We start from the raw sequence: 20,165 nt of genomic DNA, 5'->3' as shown, positions 1-20,165 counted from the left end.
AAAGGAATGAGACTTCATTGTGACATCGGTGATTAAAAAGATTCAGTTCAGGTAGTGTCATGGGCCGGAATCAGCTTAACAGACTGGTCTCAAAATACACACCCAACAACCGACAGAGTGCTGTTCAGCAAGTTTATTTATAAAGCCAGCTCATAGCAGTAAAGACTTGAGGCCTGGGAATTTCCGGGGTTTTCAGGGGGAGAATGGTCAGTTGGAACTGGATTAGAGGTGAGGTATGGATAACTCAATCGGGCTTAGCTCTTACTTGATATTTTACAGAGAAAATTAGCAAGGACGGGAATTGGACTGACCAGAGTTTTTTAGGGCAGTACATGGTGGAAAGGCAGGTGAGTATTGCAGGTAAATTTTCACAGTTCTTTGTTTTAGAAACACGGACCACCTCAATAATTTCAGAGAAGGATCTCAAGGAAGGTAGGTGCCTCAACAGGTAAACTTGACTTCATAAACAGAGGAGGCGAGACATTAGCACAAGGCTAACAATGGTGGAAAATGAAACTTTGTCAAGTAGTAGTCCTGGGAGTGTGACTGAACCAGTCGGCAGTACTCCTCACAGCGTTGACTGACGGAGTGGAAATTAGAGGAAGAGGAATATGTAGATCAGTGCTGTGAAATCTTGGTTGTATAGTGGCTCGATGGTATTCTGGTGCTCTGGTATTCTGGAAGCTTATGTTAGCTCGATTACCACGCTGGCAGGGAGTTGGGGATTCGCGCTGGCCCTTGAGAAGCCGGTTACTAATTATCAGATGCAAGACAGGTGTGTCAGGTGAGAAGTGGGACCTGGGAAGACTCACCCACAGGGTGGAGCCACCTGCAGGGAATAAACGGAAAGGCCAACGGAAGAACCCCAAGTCAGCCCCAAACCATGACAAGTAGCCTTGATTTTATTTAACAAAAAAGTTGGTAACACAACAATGATGTATGTATGGTGGTGGTTAACCTCTGCCTGACACACACACACAGAACAATGAGCTCTGGGAAAGTCAGAGATAATTTCATAGGTTATTTATAAGTTCAATAAAAAAAAAAAGACAGAAACTTTGGCAAACTGTTGTTAATTTGTCAAGGTGTCATAAGCAGCCCATTGATTCTCAGGCAGAAATGCCTGCAGCATGCAGTGGTGTGGCTAACAGGGCGTATTTGCCTCCAAGCGATGTAAATTTCATCACCAGATGGTGAGGCCAAGGGTCTGTGTGGAAGTCTTTATGTCTACCAATTGTTTGTGATTGCATGGTCTCATCTGCTGAGGCTTTACACTATAATGCACTAACTACACACACTCCTTTCAGGTAGACCTCAAAGAACTATAACAGGAATAACTACATGGCTGTGGTGTGTGCAGCTGTCTGGAACACTTTCGAGGGACACTTAGAGGAAAAACACTGGAAATCCTCACAAAAATATGGATTCAATGATCCAGCTTCGACCTGTAAAGTTTAGGCCTTAAACAGTAGAAATCCACCTTTGGCCTTTGAAATAATGAGAAATCTAATTAGCACAATTCAATTGTATTGAACCTCTGAAGTCTACACTTCTTCACAAAGAGAGCTGTGGTCTGCAGGTATCATGCAGGAATCAGTGGTTTAAATATGTCTTTATTGTCCTGTTATCAACAAAGCTAAGCTCTTAAGAACACCTTTATTTTCCTTCTTCAGTAACTTTCACTGAAAGGAAACTGTGTACTTTGATGAACAAATGCCAGGAAGACTAAGTGGTGCAGTACAGACGAGCTCAGAAACCTATTCTGACTGACTGACTGACTAGCGCTAGCATGTCCACGGCTGGATAGCGTGTCAGCGGTTAGTCACCACATCACCGAGTTTCCAAGATCCAACATTTCACAAAGAAACATGGATTAATTTTTTTTTTTTGAATCCAGACCTTAATACTGATGAATATGAATGCAGCTAGGTGGTCTGCTTCGTCGGGTGAATCAGGTGGATTTTATGTACTTAGAAACCGATCAATGGAAGTCCAAGCTGCAGGGAGCAGCTGGTCACACTGAAGCAAAGAAAATACCATCTTGAACATTACTACATTTTTTTTCCCTGCATACCTATGTTCACCTCAAACAGTTATGAAAAAGATTTCCTCGTAATAAAAAATAATAAGAAAAACATTTTTGTCAAGAAACATTGCTGACTAGAGTTAGTAAACACAAGCATAATTAAGACATAATCAGTTCTACTCCAGCTTAATTATGCATTAACGGTTATAGCAGATGCTGTTTATTTCACATTTATTAGCTGTGCTGCTGTTGTTTGGCAATTCCAGCAATGTCACTGTGGCCACAAATGTCTAACCTTCCGAAACTACTGAAAAGGTAACATTTTTGCACTTTTATACTGTATAAATGAAAGCATACATACTGTGTCAGTGATTGCTTTTAAACTTTGCAGGGTTAGTTTTTGTATATCGAGAGAACCACGATGTTTTAGGTTTCAGACAACAAACTACCTGCTCCGGCTGCAATGAAACATATGTAAGTCTGGGAAATATACATGGGAAATTTCTAATTATACTGTGTCATATGGTTATCTTGTACTTTTGCCCCTAAATCCAAGTAAAAAAAAAAAATCTTTCACCAAGACTGCCGAGTGCACTTTGAAGATTTTTTTTTCTAATTTAATCCATGCTCGAGCTATTCTCGGATGACATTAAAAGCTGAGTTGCGTTTTATTTTCAACGAAGAAATGCAACTATTCTATGTACTACATATGACAAACAGCTAATCCTTATTTATGCCATGCCATGCCTGTCACATTTTAAGCTGCAGCTGCATTATGGCCAGTGGCAGGTAAAGTACAGTAAGCCTGACTGGATTTGGCAGCCGCCTGAAGCACAGACGGTAACCAGAGACGGAGTTTCCTTCCAAAATGAAAGATATCCCCCTTTTTTAAAAGTGACACCTTCTTCTGCAAAAGCATTGTTGGCGGGAAAGCAAAAGTCATTATCGAGCATGAGGAAGTCACGATCTATCTCAAGGTCTTAGTTTGTGCTATTGATGATTTGATAATGTGCTATTAAACACCCTTTTATTAAAGTTACCGTAGGAGTGGCGAGAACTGTCAGCACGTCAAGATCTTTATTCACTGTATTTTTCTGTAAGAACAACAAGGACATGACTGCACAAAAAATGCAAAACGCAGAGAAAAAATAAAGGCTATTCATTAGCCACCATCTTTAGCTCGCATATAAAAAAGCTAGCTAGCACCATCTGTTTTGAACATTTCTGTTAGTTAAAAAACACAAATGTTTTATCAAATAGCAAAAAATTCAAATCTTTTGATTATGTTCAATCTTGTTACTGAGATACATCTAATGTTGCGTCGTAAAAATATTTCACAGCTCTAAACATTAAAAAGAAAAACCACGCCCCTCCCATTCTGATCACTTGAGTGTGTTTTGTAATTGATCAGTGCTTATTCTCAGGATCCAGCCCAGAGACATTCACAGGACTGTGTACTGTAAATCTGTAAATGGTCCACAGAAATGGCGTCACCAACTCCTTAAGATGTTAGAGGGTGAATATTTAGCCCGATCAGTTCTCTAGACATGCCCCAGTAGATGGGCTATGATCTGCCACGAGCTCGAATGTATCAGATTCTGTAAGCAACTGTCGGTGCAATCCGATGAGGAAGGCATTACATAGAAGGCAAAACTGCTAAAAAAAAATCCGTTTATGAGACTAATGTGTTAACAATTTCCCAGGAAAGATTGGATAATTTTACTGCCTCAGCCTGTTGTTGCCAGAGGTTCCTTCCTGTTAAAAGGGAGTTTTTCCTTCCCACAGTTGCCAAGCGCTTGTTCGTGGCATCAAAGCATCACTTTTGAGATACACCCAGTGTGAAATCCTTTGTACAGAAATTGCAACAACACAGATAAAGAAAAGTTACATTTCTTTTTAAGTACATTGCAAGATGTGCAGAAAATGTACGCTCACCTTCACTTTGGGGAGAGAAGTTTTTCCTTTTTTTCCTTAAAAAAAACAGGTTAGACTGAAGCACTGTGAGGCTGATTGCAGGTGAAGAGGCCTCTTGGTATGCTGGGTAATTTACATGACATGATTACTCCAGCAGCCATCTCTTTCCGTGTGTGCGTAATGTGTGTGAGTGTGTGTGAAAGAGAGACAGAAAAAAAACTGCTGGGAAACAGGGTTTAGCGGTAAAATGGTGCTAAACATCTGTGAGCTTGATGACACTCACTTAAAACAACGGGAGGGAAGGTGGGAGGGCGGTATGATTGAAGGAAGAAAATAGGGAGTATGAGGAGGGAGGTAGGGAGGAAGAGAACGGGGTGAGGGGAGAAAGAGAGTGATGTAGACGGGGGGAGTAGAAAAAATGGAAAATACTTAAGAGACAGAAAAAGGAGAGGCAAAGGGGGAAAAGTGGTGATGGGGGGAAGAAGTTGAAGGATTATATTCATCAGAGTTCTCTGTGATAGCAAAGCCAAATGTACAAACATCAAAGAGGGGAAGAAAGACTTGAGTGTGCATTTTTGTGTGTGTGTGTGTGTGTGTGTGTGTGTGTGTGTGTGTGTGTGTGTGTGTGTGTGTGTGTAGGGGACCAAGGGCAGGCAGGCTGCATGGTCTAACTTGCTGTAAAAGCACCTGAAGAAACAACACAAGCCTGACATGATAACATCTATCGTGACTGCCAGTCAAGCCCCGTTTGTGTGCGTTTGTGTGCATGTTTGATGCTTAGACATATACAGATTTGTTATATTCTGGATTTTGTCTAACGCTGCTTGAACACATTTTTTCTTTTGCAGAAATTTTGTCTCTCCATAACTTTAAAGGGGCAAAGTGTGACGTTAGTAGTATCATTCATTTAGATACAGTTTAATCCATCCGTCCATTGTCGGCAGACCAAATCTGTGTATTCTTTTGCAGAGGAATTTACTGATTATTTCTAAATGATTTTTGATGATAATTTCTGATTTCTAAACTGTCCTAACTACATGATTTCAACAGTATATGTTCCAACCAACATGTTATAACTCACTGTACCTCAAGATGTGACAGTAGGTCACTGGAATAAGAGTCTGCCCAAAGGTTTTTCTTTTGTTCATTCTGTGATTCCAACTTGTCAATAACAATAAAAGACAATAACAGCAAATAATGTAACAGCAAATGCAATGTGTGCTAATTGTGTACTCCAGCTCCAAGATATGTTTATAATAGTATTAGTATAGTATTAACTACTCTCCAAGCATCTGAAGTTAGAGCAGGTTGTGGGAATGTCTCAATCCCAGCTGCATGCAAAGTCTGCATGTTGAGTAAATTTGGTCAAGATACTGATATATAGTGTTTTTCTACTCAGAACTCAGCATTCAAAGCACTTTTGACTCATACAGGTGTTTTTTTTCTGTGTTATAGTTAACTGGTTATGATGTCCTTGGAGTCTGTTCCTCTTTTGACTCCAGGTGCGGGACAACTTGAGGTCCTTCTACCTCTTGAATGAAGCCCAGCCATCCACTATGTTGCCAGGTACACTGTTAAAAAAAACATCTTAAAAAAATGGTAATATTCCGGCAGCTGGGGCGCCAAAATACTACGGTAAAATAACAGAAAATAACTTTCTCATAAAAATACGGTTATTTCCAGTAATGACAATAAAGTTTGTTGCACTAATTTTACATGGGATTCTGCCTTTTTCAAGTGATTTTAAACATTAAATTAGGAATATGTTAATGTGATTAAACAAAGAAATTACCTATAAACAAGGTCAATGAATGTGGCAATATGAATAATAATACGTAAATGTACAGAAATATACAGTTAACAGTTGGTTTAAATAATAATGGATTGCATGCCCTGGGACAGACTGACAGAGGCGAGGCTGCCATATCGCACCATCAGCCCCTCTGGCCATCACCAGTAGGCGGTAGGTGAAAAGTCTTGACCAAGGACACAACGACCGAGAGTGTCCGAGCCGGGGCTCGAACCGGCAACCTTCTGATTATAAGGTGAACTGCCAACTCTTGAGCCACCATCACCCTAGCTAGCAATGATAATAATACTTATGTGATGTAACACAAGCTTATAGGAATCATGTTATATATTTTTCCATAGCATTACATTTGAATTTAACAGTTCAATCTTTCAAATAACAGACAGATATTTGTGAAATCATGATACATTTGTGAATGTATGTTAACAATCTAAATATGCATATGTACAGACAGATACATTTAAAAAACAAGAAAATTATGTTTTATTACATTACAGTGATTTTACGTTAATTGACATTTGAAATGTGAAGTCAGTCTATTTATGTAAATTTAATGATATTCTAGAAGAACAGAACAAAACTGTAAAATGCACAGTAAAATACTTTTATATTAGGATTTTTTTTCACAGTGCAGCCATACCCGCGACCTTGTGGTTGTTAGTTCACATTCATTGGCCGATGCTTAGCGTCATGTTATTATGTGTCCCAACATCCAATGGCATGTCACATTGTTTTCATGGCCACACCCTCACCCCAGGTGCAGAGGCCTATTTCTGTTCAGGAATGTTGTGAATACTTTGAGATTTATATTAATTGCAATTCCTACCTCTACATTTATTTTTTAAAATATATAATTAGCACAGTGTGGCCGTGCAATGTTTTATATGTTGTTTTTAGTTTTTATTCCTATTAATTATATTTTCACTTGTTACCTCTGAATTATTGAATCAAACCTAGATGACATGACATTTTCATCAAAATTATAATTCAAATACTCCTTTAATTATTGATTATTCTCATTAATTTTCAATCATTTTATATATTTTTCCATAGTATTATATTTGAATTTAACAGATCATTCTCTCAAATAACAGACAAATATTTGTGAAATTATTATACATTTCTGAATGTATTTTTACAATCTAAATATGCATATGTACAAAAAATATATTTAAAAAACAAGTAAATTGTGTTTTACTATATTTACAGTGATGTTATGTTATTTTACATTTGACGTGTAAAATCACAGTCTACTTGTGTAAATTTAATGATATTCTAGAAAAAAAGTACAAAACTGTAAAATATACAGTAAGATACTTTGACATTACAATTTTTTGGGAACAGTGTACACTGGTTCCTCATCAGATGAAATCAATTCCCAGTACTTCCCCAGCAGAGGTGGCAAAACTACAGATGTGATGTACTTGAGTAGAAGTACAGATACTAGTGTTAAAATACTCCAGTAGAAGTTGATGTACCGATTCAGCTTCTTTACTCAAGTAAAAGTCAAAAGGTACAGGCTCTGAAATGTACCTAAAGTAAGAAAGTAAAAAGTAACTTTTTGGAGGATGTTTCTATTTTTGTGCAAAGCTAACTAAACCGTGTGTTACATTAATGTAATAATAAAATAATGTTAATAGATGGGAACACAAACTTTATGTTAGTCTGAATTTTAATTCTAATGAATGAACTCAGCTTGAATCTGTTGAATGGACATTGTATTGGGTGACTTTGCCTCTAAAGAGGAGAATGTGTAGCGAAGAGGTTAAAGCACATTCAGCAGGTGGAGGAACCTAGAAATCAGTTGTAATGGCTCATTGTGGGGAAAGGAATTTCTATGGAGAGCTCCAGTAGATTTTCTTAATGTACAGGCTGTGATCAGCTGATCTGGGCTACTGCTCTGAGGTTTACTGCTCTTTGTGGATTTACACACCTCAATTTAACAGATGTTTTATGAGTGGTCCTGGCAGATTTCCAGTACAGTATTTATACTCTTTATATTAGACAGTATAAAGTTGGTATGAAGGTGGAATTCAGTGAATGAATCTCAGCATCATCAGCTTAACTTCAAATTCAATTCTGCTATACTGGATATAACCTAACTCTGAGCATGAAACACAGTCACTGTGCACCAGTCACACACTGTTCTTTACTTTAAATCCATCACAGTACAGCAAACTAACCTGTTTATATCTTCACTAACCTGCAGAGGATCTTCATACAGCTTTTAAATAACAGTTAGTCTACCTCTGTTTCCTTTACAGCACATTTCACAATATGAAAAAACATAACGTCACATGTACTGACCCAATATTTGATTTAAAAACATGAGCTTTACATTTCCAGTATATCAAATCCCACTGAGCATCCTTACCTTTACATCTAACCTCTGTTCTTCCTCTCCTGTCCTGTCCTTCTTATCTTTCTCCATCTCTGAGTGAGCTCTTTCTTTTCTCTCCTTGTGAAATACAGCAGCTGGACCTTTAGCCAGCAACACACTGTGCCACAAACTGCACACAAGCAGTTTGTGTATTTAACCAACAACACACTGTGCTGTCAGTGTGTTGCTGGCCAAACACTAAACTGCTTGTGTGCAGTTTGTGTATTTGGTGATGTTTGTTAAGCCGACAGAAACGTTGCTTTTGAAATTATCTGCCACAACATGTTATTGTCTTTATGCTCTCTCGTGTTCCATAGCACTAGCTAGATGCTGAAGTACCGTAACGGCAACTTACGGGCACCTGCAGTCATTTTGGTGTTGTGCCAAAAAAAAAAAAAATAATGAAAACACACCCACTTTTTGCCACAAAGGTTTTTTTTCATCTTTCATGTCTTTTTATACCACATCTCCTGGTGATTAATACAAAAACAGGACTGCCTTCATGTGTTACTGTTCAGGCTCAGACTGGTTTGATGTTTGAAGGCTCACACTGATGTGAAATAAGAACTCCCCTAAAATGTGTTAAATCAACGTTAAAGTAATGAGGATGTTTTAAAATACAAAGAGATAATCAGATCAAATCAGCCTCCTGACATTTCTTGTAGTTGTTATTTTGCCTCAGTGCTGACCCTTGTGCTTCCTCGTTTCCATTTATCTTTGGCTAGCTCAAGAGCAACACCTACCAGTCCCTATTCTGCTCGTACTGCCCTGGCCATCGTGCTCTCCTCCTATGGAAACCCCAGCTTTACCCTCCCCTTCCGGACAATCTACCTCCAGGGAGCAAGTAAGCAAATCACTAGCATGCCATTGTTAAATTCCCTGCATCTCCCTTGAAGGATTGGACTAACTTCTCTCTCTTCCTTCCTTGTTGAATGATGTCCCTGAAACCAGCTAACTGCTCTCCTCCCCTCTGGCTATCCCTTCCCCAGTTCTCCTGTTAAATTAATAAAATCCACCACTTTCTCTGTCGTGTCTGCTTCAGAGTCCTAACCCGTGCCTCAGCCTTGTGTTGTGACAACCTAAGCATATTGTTTAACGTTTGGATCTGATGGATGTGTTGGGGACAACTCAGGATTGATTATCATTCCCAAGGAAACTCCGACACACCTGGAGTAGCTAAGGAATCAATTCACCGATCTTCGGATTGGCAGCTGACCAGAGCTGCCTCCTCAGTCATAGCTGGCTGTATGAATCCTGCCTGACGGGGTGAATGTTGATCATAGTAAAAAGTGCCTTAATCGCTCAACAAGAGTGGAAAACCACTGTATAAGTATTCTGTTATTTGTGGTTCAAAAATGTATGCATCCTGTGATGTTTATTGATTTCTCAGTTAATGTATTTAATCGATTTAATCGGATGTGGAGAAGAATGGTTAACTTCACTTGGACTTCAGCTCCTAATATCACAAAAGGGACCCTGTACAGGCAAGAATGAGTCTATGTTCTTCTCAGAAACATGTAACAGCAGCTTTATATTCAATTGCTTCAGTGTTTTTTATCCTAAGAAGTATTAAATTGGTTCAATTTATTCAAAGCCTTACCTGGTTAATCATTCAATACATGACCCCAAAACACATCCCAGTATACCTGGTATCTTTTAGTAAACTTCTGCAGGTGCAAACGCTAGGCTGCACAAAATACGCTTGCAATGATGTGTCATTTAGAGAGATTTTGAGGATTTAAGAAAACACCGGCTGCACCGCACATCCATCTTTTCTTACTTCACCTCTTGCTCTCGCTCTCGCTCTCTCTCCCAGGCAGAGGTGGATTAGCACAGTTCTGCTCCGTTTACCTCTGCCTGTCAACGCTGTGTGTGTGTGTGTCCTGTGCATTCAGCCATGAGAAGCTACCGCTAAGACCCTGCATCATAGGTTCTGTGTAGGTGACAGCTAAACAGTCCCACCCAGAACACACACACACTTAAAAATGACGCTTTTAAACGGTTAAGCCAAGTAAATGCTGTGGGGGTATCCAGTGCTATCAGTGGCAGTGCACTCAGAATATGAAAACTTGATGCCACTTTTAAGTTTCTGTTTCCACTTTCAGAAGCTGAGGGGAAAAGATAGGCAGAGATGGAGGGAGAGAAAAACTGGCAGGTGAGGAGGAGGGAGGGAGGGAGGGAGGGAGAGAGTTTGTTGTCTTGTTGTGTGGTCCCGTGTGTCTGTGAGGGAGCTGCACCTCCACGCCTCAGTGCCATCCTCCTTCCTCCTCCCCGGCTCCCAGAGCCTGCTCTGGCCTGTTAGCAGGAAGTGTCCTCCCAGCTGACACATGCACACACACACACACACACACACACACACACACACACACACATACACACAACTTTAAAATGTTGGCAAAATGCCCCCCCACCCCGACAATACCCCCCAAAAATGCAAACATTTCACTCAGCGTGTGAATTAAAAGGAATCCCAGTGTGTCTGAATTCAATCTTGGAAGAGGGCCTAAATGAGCAACGCATGACATTTAAGCTACTGTGAGGACTTAACAAACTGAGTAATGTGAGTTTCGACAGGTGGTGCTCTTTTGTCTCACGAGCCCGATCCTGCCAGCCTTCATTTTCCAAATTAGTGGTGAAGCAAGGATATGTAGGTGTTTGTTTGAGCCATATGTCGAACACAGAAAACATCATATGGGAAGTCTGTTGACTACAAGATGAAATCAGCTTCTGTACAGATGTGAGGGCGAAGATCGTCTTTAGCAGCAACAAAAGTTCCTCAGAGGTTGCAAAGTAAGAATGAAGAGAAGGTGAGCCACGTCATCAACTTCTTTTCAGGCATGAAGTTTATATGAGACCTGCATTTACAATATGTATGCTGACTTTTTCAAGCAAAGTGAGAATTTGTTCCCAAGTTAAATTTTTTGGGTCTCATCTGACTCTAAACAACAAAAACTTTATAGTGGGTTATATAAAGATTTACTAAACTAAAGATTATACAGTGATATAGATTCAGCAGCCACTTTATTAGGTACACCAGCAAAAAGAAGAGATGAAAACTATCATCTCTTCAAATATTCAACTATTGTCAAATCAAATATTTAGTCAGCCAATCACAAGGCAACAACTGAATGCATTTGGGGATGTAGTTGTGGTCAAGACGACCTGCTAAATTTCAAAGCTGGGGAAGATTATTTAAGTGACTGAGAATGGCAAAATGCCTTGTTGAGGTCAGAGGACAAAGGAGAATGGCGTGACAGCTTCCAGGAAAGCAACAGTAACTCTAAAAAAGAACTCGTTATAACCAAGGTATGCAGAAGAGCATCTGTGAATGTGGAACATGTCAAACCCCGAAGCAGAAGGCCACACCAGCTGCCACTCCAGTGAGCAGGGAACAGGAAACTGAGACTACAGTTCACACTGACTCACTAAAACTGGACTACAGAACATTGGAAAAACATTAGATGATCTCATGAGTCTTGATTTTTGCTGCAACAAATCGGTTGGTAGGGTCACAAATTGACGTGAACAACTTGGACCGCTTGGTACAGACTAAGCATCATTTACACTCCACAGCCTGTGTGAGCAGGCCTGTACTCTTGGTGACCATGTGTCCCTCTTCTGAAGCTCAGATATCTCAAACTGGTTTCTCGAACATGACATTGAGTTCGCTGAACTCAAACGGCCTCCACCGTCACCAGCTCTCAATCTGCTAGAGCACCTTTGGGATATGGTGAAAAATGGAACCAAGACACCAACTGTTCAGAGCAAATATGTGATGTCAACACCTTGTTGAATCTGTGCCACAAATAATTAAGGGGTTTACAACCCAATATTTGCATGATAAAGTTGCTTTGAGTGTATTTCTTTATTTTTACTATTTTTACTGTTTTTTTTTTTAATCCAAAGAATGAGAAGGACATTTTAACAGCACATATAATTCCTAGAAATCACTCTTATCTTCTGAGAATGAAAGAAAAGCTTGTTGAAAGTAGTGTTTTCATTACATCCACATCTTTGGTGATGATCACTGACTATGCCTCAAACTATAGATGACACTGACACAAAGAAAAATCTTCTGCAAAGTGTTTAGTGCACATACCTTTAAAAAATCCTATTAACTGGCTGCAATAAGTTCAAGCTGTGTCACTAAAAAGACAGAGCACATACTGTAGCAGTGACTTAGTTATTTATTCATTTTACTGTAACTTTTCCCCAGTGAATTCAGAGTGGCGGTGTGTCTATGTACCTGAAAAAGAGGGAGAGAGAGGCAGAAAGAGAGAGAGAGGGAGAGCGAAGAGAGAGAGAGAGAGAAGTAATTAGAATCCAGTGATTAATGTTCTAATGAGTTTATTCTCCAAGGGGATTAACATGAAGGCTAATAGCAGCTGTGCTAAAATCATCCCAAAAAACCCAAAACACAGGAGACAAAAAGACAGGCGCAGGATTTACTCGTCCACGGGAAGAAAAACATTAGTTTGTTCATGCTGTGGTTGTTGATGTTTTCAGAGTTTACTCTGCTGGCTTCCCTTCACTTCAGGCAACCTTGGAACGACCTCAGCACAGCCATCGAAACCTACCATCAACTGTGTGTCAAAAGAATCAAACCAACCTATGTGTAAGACCCAGAATCTGTGATCAAAGTAAAAGGCGTTCACTTTCACCTAACTGACAGTTTGACAGACTTATATGGAAAACACAAAAACAAATAGTTCTAACCCCAGATAGCCTGTTTGAAACTATTAAACTCTTCATTGTGATCATGCTAGGCTCAATCTCGAGGTTTTTTTTTCCTTTTTTATAAATCTAATTTTACCAAGAAGTTGACTCAACTTTTTGAAGAAAAAACAGGGAAAGAGAAGTTGAGAGAGAGGTGAGAGGTTAGTGAAACAGATTCAGAACCAAGAAGAAGAGAAAATATATATATCCTTGTAACCAGTTGGTTTTTGGTGTGATAGGGAGAGTGACATTCGGGTTGGCTTAGCCCTTTTCTGAAGGAAAAGGAGAGATTAAGACAATCCGCAGCGAGCCACCTTCCCTACGCCAAGGTGCTTAGGGACCCAGGGAGCAAAGAGGATTGTGGGAGAGAGAGTGGGCTTCTGGGATGGCGTCGTAGGGATCTTAGAAGGCATTAGCGGTAACATACTCTACCTGAGACAGACACAGAGGGGACCACAGCACCAGCACCAGACCCTTTTGTTGACTGGCTTAGTGGTCCTGTCTGTCACAAACACACAGGTACATACACACACACACACACACACACACACACACACACACACACACACACACACACACACACACACACACACACACACACACACACACACACACTCACAGGTGTGTGTTTCAAATGCAATAATTATGCTAATAAATACATCCCACGAACATACAACAACATATATTTATCCCTTTACAAATAAAAAAAAAGACAAATGAAGAAAAAAACCACACTTACACATTCTCAGTGTAAAATTTTTCAATGATTTGTGTCAAAAGACACCATGATTTGCTTCAAATAAGACAAAAGACATTTAAAAAGAGGCTAATAATGGTGAAAGACCAATACAGCCCATATGACAACACTTTGCGTCCATTGATTTTCGTTTCCATACAGTTTTACAATTTAAATAAAGGATTTTAATTTATCATTTACATTTGACAACATATGCACCTGTAAGCAGAAGCTAATCTGAACAGACACTGAATAACAATATCATTATGCACAGTTGTAAAAAAATAATATTACTAGTTATTTTTAATTGTTATTAATGACAAATGTTGTAGACTGGATTACGCCGGACAGACATTAAAACCATCCATGCCACAGTCATAATAGCATCACATCATAAATCTCTAATGTGACTATACTAGAAAGACTTCATCCACACAAGAACTGTAACAAGTTGACCTAGATCTTTGGAACAACTTACCAACCAAATACTTCTGGAACTGGTCTGATAGATCGACAGATGGAGATGTAGTACTTAAATGATCTTTGATGAGTTATGCATTACTGTAGGAGTGATTGCATGTGGCTGCTGTATTCGTAAGTCAGTCAGACAAATCACAGTTTATTCATATATAAAAAGCAACACGCTGATCGAGCAAACACTGGTTTGCTGAATGTGAAATTAGCCCCCAAAATGAGCGCAGGTCAACCTTAAACGTCTTTGGAGGAGCATATGCACTGTACAAATATGTTATGCAACTGCCTTGTTGAGTACATACAGCTGACATATTGCAGTGTACTTTCAAACACCAGATAAACTGGTCTTAAAAAAATCAATAAGCTGAAGAAAAGAGAGAATGACTGAAAAGCAAAAGAAGGTGTTGCAGAGTCCAGACCTCAACAAGACTGAAATGGAGAGGTGGCAACTTACTAGAGTTGTGCATAAGTAAAAGCCAAAAACAGTAAAAGAGCTTTAGCAGCTTTGAAGTTAAGAGAGGGTTAAAATTCCTCCACAATGACAACTGATAACTGATGATTGATAAATGATTACTAATAAAGTCATACAGTGAACAGTTGCTTCAAGTTATAAGGTGGTTCCACAAGCTCTTGGGTTGTACTTCGCCTTTCACAGGACTGCAAAGAGTCCAGATGCAGATGCCAAATGTGGTAGCTACAGAAAAGTTGCAAATGAATGGTCAAAATATTGAGATAAGATTTCTAAAAAACTTAATGCAGTTGATTCCATTTTTAAATCAATTAAATTTTATATATTCATACAGGCAAATCACAACAACAGTTACCTCAAGGTGCTTTATATTGTAAGGACCCTACTATAACACAGAGAAAGCAGAGAAAACCCCAGTTATCAAATGATCCCCTTGAGTGAATGCTTTGGCGACAGGGGGAAGGAAAAACTGACTTTCAACAGAAAAATCAGGCTCAGGGAGGGGCGGCCATCTGCTGCGAGTGGCTGTGGGTGATAGGAGGAAGACAGAAGTAAGACACACTGTGGAAGAGAGCATCACCACCAATCTGAATAGTGGAGCGCTTGGGGACTGGTAATTCTAAACTGAACATAGGTGTGACTGCGAGTGTCAACGGTTTTCTGTCTGTTTTAGCCCCACAAAAGATTGGCAACCTGTCTAAGGTCTCGCCCTATGGCATCCAGAATAGGCCTCTCCACCCCACCTCATGCAACTTTACACTGAATAAGTGGAAAACATGATTGGATGGATGGGTTTTATTAAGCTGGTCAAAGTAATAGCTGAACAGCTGAAACTAAAACACAAGGCCCTACATATACTGATACTATCGTATACTGATAGACTGGATACAAAATGACTCCTCTGTTATATAATTAAGTATTAAACAGGACTGTTTCAGTTAGTTGAATTAACATATTTAGATATAACAAGTGGTGTTGATGAAGGGGTACTTGAGTTAATCGTACAAGCCTGTGGGAGTAAATCAGATAAACAAGGTTGGGAACTACTAGCATAAAGAATGCAGTATTCATATTTGAAAATGAACTTCTGAATGAGCATAGACTACAATGCAGATGGGTCTCACTGTTAAACATCAGAGCAGCAAACTAGTGTAGATTTGTGCTTAAATCCAACAACTTATAGTACATCTGTGCACTCTGGTATTTTGTGTCGCAGGCAGAAAATATCACATTACCTTCTTACACTGTGTAATCGTGTTGGATTTACTCACAAATCTGATGCAAACGGTTGACTCAGTATTTTGATTTTAATTTTTTTTAAATTTTTTTTTTTTGCAGCATGCTTGAATTTTTTTGCATCACTGCCACGTTGTACGAGCGCAGCCTAATCTAATCTGGGTTCTGCTGGCTTCTACGTTTTTCTGAGACATTGAAGAATTAAAGAGGAGATTAAGGTGCGTGGTTTAATCTATAAGGATGTGTTGATTTGTAAGGTGGAAACAGGGATAAGTATGACTTGTGAGCTTATGTACGTGTGTAAGAGTTTCGAGTGTGTGTGTGTGTGTGGATTTGAAGTTTACGTAAGTCTAAGTTTGACGTTGAAAAGTAAACTGTTTCTTTTGAGCCAAGTTTTGTTAACGACTGAGATTCAGACACAAATGCACACATCTACACAAACGCGTGCATATTAAGATGTACCCAGATGCTCCCTTGTACCGTGCCATTTATTCACACTGTGATCTCTCTTGTCTGTTAAGATCAGCTGTCATTCCCTTTGTTAAGGAGGTGATTTATGTGGTAACTGTAAGGCCTGTTTGGCCTCTGTGCATATGCGTGTGTACACGCATGTGTTTGGGTGTGTGCGTAGCCTCGGGGTAGAGCAGCACGACAGCTGTTAGAGCAGTCAAAACGATCAATTTTATCCTGCTTTCCTACCAACCTGACTGAATAGTGGAGGGCTCTGTAAGTGTCTCTTGATGTTGTAGACATCAAATCTAGAAGATCCCTGGCTGGAGTGAAAACAGATATATAACACAATTTTATATACCTGAAAAAGGCAGACCTCCACCTCACCATATTTCTGAAAGTTGTCTGTAACCATTAAAACTTTTCTTGCTACATTTGCAGTCCAAGGTGCTGACTCCATTTTATGATAAATTTTGGGTACTCTGTGTATTTTCCATTTTTATTTTGTAAATTTACACCTCAGTCATAGCGATGGACATGGTGGCAACCGCCTCACAGCCACCAGTCACTATGAAAGAAATCAGTATTCCCTGACTAGTTGTGAGAGGTTGCTGTACAATAGACTGCTAAGCCCCAATCACATAAACCTAAAGATCTAGTGACCCGATGGTAACCACCGGTCACTAGAGAAAAACACATGTTGGTGAGTAGTTGCAGGACTTGCAGCAGTAGGTGAAACTGATGGCAAAGACATTGCACTGAAAACCTCCTTATGATTGCTTTGTTGGTGTTAAGCTAGCAGGTGTTTGCAGGGATGTGGTGTCTTCCATTCAAACTATGGTTGGCCGCTACAATCGGATAGGGATCAAAGAAATCTTAAGCGGGTTTATGATACAGCACCCTCTTTGTGACTGATTTTGCCCAGCAACAGTCAGCAACATCCAGTAACCAATTTCAACCAATTAGGGGATACACATTTACTTAGGTTGTCAACCAGTCTCAAGGCCTGTGTGTCTGTGGGCTTTACAAGACAAAAAATCAAGTAAAAACTGACCATTACTGACTGACTGAAGATGTAGTTAAACTAGTAACATATTCACTCCACCTTTGTCTTAATATCCAGCCTAGCCAGAACTGGCAGATGCACGCAGACCGGAGCTGGCACGCATTCGATTTTCTGATTTGTCACACACAGCTGAGTGTTGCAACACGCGGTGTTACACATCATTGGGCTAGCCTGTCAAACTCCACCAAACATTTTGGTTTCTTTAATTTTAATTTTTCATCTCTTCTTAACTAATTTCTGTCCAGGTTTACACTCCTTCCTTCCTCTCATACTAAATCTGTCTCCAGCTTTCATTCTCTTTGTCCAGCGGTTCGTCTGTTCCCCTCGCTGTTGCCTCTTCCAGCTCTAGCTTCCTCCATCACTCTCTCCACGGGTGTCACCTTACCAGTAGTGTCTTGGTTAATGCCTTTGTTGTGGCATCCAAATCCACCATTACATTAACTTCCTAAAAAAAAAAAAAGCAGACACTTTAAACTGGAGCTTCTACAGCGTCCAACACGCCTCCCTTGCCAACACTTGTGCCAGTGCTCAAAGTGGCATTCTCTTTACATAGCAAGGTGGGACATTTTTCATAGGTGGGGTTCAGACTTGCTCTAATTGCATTTAAGTACACTGTAGTCATGCCCAGATAGTGTAGGACAATTCATGACAAGGGGTTGGCAGTGAACATTTAAAAGCAGTGATGTACTGCCCATGGAGCATTCAGGGATAAATCCTGGCTAGCAGCTGCTCTGTCTGTCTCTTTACCATAGTTGCTTTACTGCAGGACTACAATAGAATTGTTTCTCCAGTCCTTATACAGTTGCACAGGAATCTGACACACTTAGTTTAATGTGATATTGTTCTCCAGCCCCACAAGTGGTTAAATGCACCAAGGGGGACACCTTGTAACTGAGGCAGAATATAAAATGAAACGGCAACTCTAACAGGTGGGCATGAAAGGGGGTCCCCACAGGGCCAAATGGAGAGTAAGAGAGAAAGAGAGAGAGAGATGGCAGTATGATGGATTGATAGAGGGCACGGTTGATGCCAGCCTCTCTTTGACCAGGAGAGGCAGCTGAAACAGACTGTCTCCTCCCCTTCATTTGTGTGTCTGTGTGTGTGTGTGTGTGTTGTTACACTGCTTTGGCAGGGGTGGCACAACCATCTGCCCGGTCCGGGTGTTGCATGTGTGTGTGTGTGTGTGTGTCTGGGGGTGAGACAAGCTGAGATAAACGGGTGATTGAGTGTTTGAGGCTCCCTGGTGTAAGCGAATGGACAATTGGCACTCGCAGCAGCAGCAGCACACACACACACACATTAACAGATTCAGCTGTATGTGTCGGACATTAAGCTATGGTTGACCTTCTTGCTGACAGACTGATTATCAGGTTTGTTCACCACTCGTTCAACCTGAAATTTATGTATTCCTAGTGTATATGAACATTTTACAAGTAACTTGGAAGGTTTGAAAAAGTATCTTAGATGTTTCCCTACAGATATACTGTATATGTGTTTGTGTGTGCGCACAGTGTGGGGGACTCTCCATCTCTGTCTCTTTAAAGGCCTTGTGTGGTGAATAAATATTCCCTCTATGAAGGAGACAGAGCTGCTGTAACATCTGTTGTTGCTGCACCAAAACTGTGTTTCAGCAACTGACACACAGCCAGAAATGGTAATTCAGAGACTGTACACTTGTACTGTTTGGGTATGTGTGCCTGTGTATTTCTCTATTGCTCAATTATACAAGAAGTTAAAAAAAAACACGGAGAAGTGGTTTGGTATAATTCAGACCAAGGAGATTTTGACTTTGGCTTTTCCTAATTTGTCTGGTTAAAGGATGATGTTACAAAAAGAACCAGACTTCCACCAAAACTCTTTCATGGACTGAGGGGAAATAATCTGATGAATTTGTAAGTTTGTTTGTGTCCAAAGAAATCAAGAGTCTCTAATTTTAATGGCAGTTTCATTTTAATGGAGGGAGACAGAATATCAACCAAAAATTCAAAGTAAAAAATTAATTTGTGAGATGAAACATTACTACTATTATTACTTGTGTCTGCGATGATAGACTTGTTCCATTTACTATTGTTTTGATCTGCTGTTTTGCTGCCTGTTTCACAAAAATGATGCTGCTCATGAGCTACATTCTATTTCATTTCACTGTTATTCATATAGCACCAAATCACAAAACTAGTCACCTCAAGGCACTTCATATTTTAAGGTAAAGACCCTATAATGACACATAAAAGCCCAACAATCAAACAACTCCTTATGAGCAAGCACTTGGTGACGGTGGGAAGGAAAAACACTCTTCTAACAGGACAAAACCTCCAGCAGAGCCAGGCTTAATGAACAATATCTTTTGAAATCTCTAGCTATAATGAATGAAAGTACAACTAGCATGATATTACAGGAATTATTATTCAGTTACCTGTAATCCACCTTAAAAGCTTTCTTTGAAGATCAGCATACTGCATTTTTCGCAAGAATGATTATGTGTCTTAATATTTGCATACAAAAGAACTTCCAAACACCAGATAAATAAAGTGTCTCCACTGTCATAAAGCAATTTTGATGTTTGAATTTGTACTGTAAGTTCACAACTCACTTAACAGACACACTAAGATAGCAGAGCACGAACAGCGAGTGGTTGTTCTGTCATTTCATCTCCCGCCTTAATTTACCCCCCCCCCTGATTGAGACAGAGTGAGAGAGAGAAACCACTGAGCAGTGAGAGGAACAGTATCTGGTGTAATCACACTTGTCTGTCTGCAGGCTATTGACTCCCTGGCTAACACAGAGACCCACTGTGTGTGTGTGTGTGTGTGTGTGTGTGTGTGTGTGTGTGTGTGTGTGTGTGTGTGTGTGTGTGTGTGTGTGTGTCTGTAGGCGTGCATGCATCTACT

General features: G+C 39.9%; 1 long non-coding RNA gene across 1 annotated transcript; it reads left to right on the top strand.

Annotated features, from left to right (window-relative positions):
* The first annotated feature begins 5,405 nt into the window (after positions 1-5,405).
* LOC120433766 lies at positions 5,406-9,252 on the top strand. The gene is made up of 3 exons (XR_005608744.1): positions 5,406-5,506; positions 8,856-8,974; positions 9,173-9,252. It is a non-coding gene; the product is annotated as an uncharacterized LOC120433766 (long non-coding RNA).
* Positions 9,253-20,165: the final 10,913 nt, after the last annotated feature.

The sequence above is a fragment of the Oreochromis aureus genome, linkage group 17, assembly GCF_013358895.1.
Source record: "Oreochromis aureus strain Israel breed Guangdong linkage group 17, ZZ_aureus, whole genome shotgun sequence".
Classification (NCBI taxonomy): Eukaryota; Metazoa; Chordata; class Actinopteri; order Cichliformes; family Cichlidae; genus Oreochromis; species Oreochromis aureus.
Note: the sequence above shows the minus strand (reverse complement) of the source record. Positions and strands in the feature narration are given on the sequence as shown.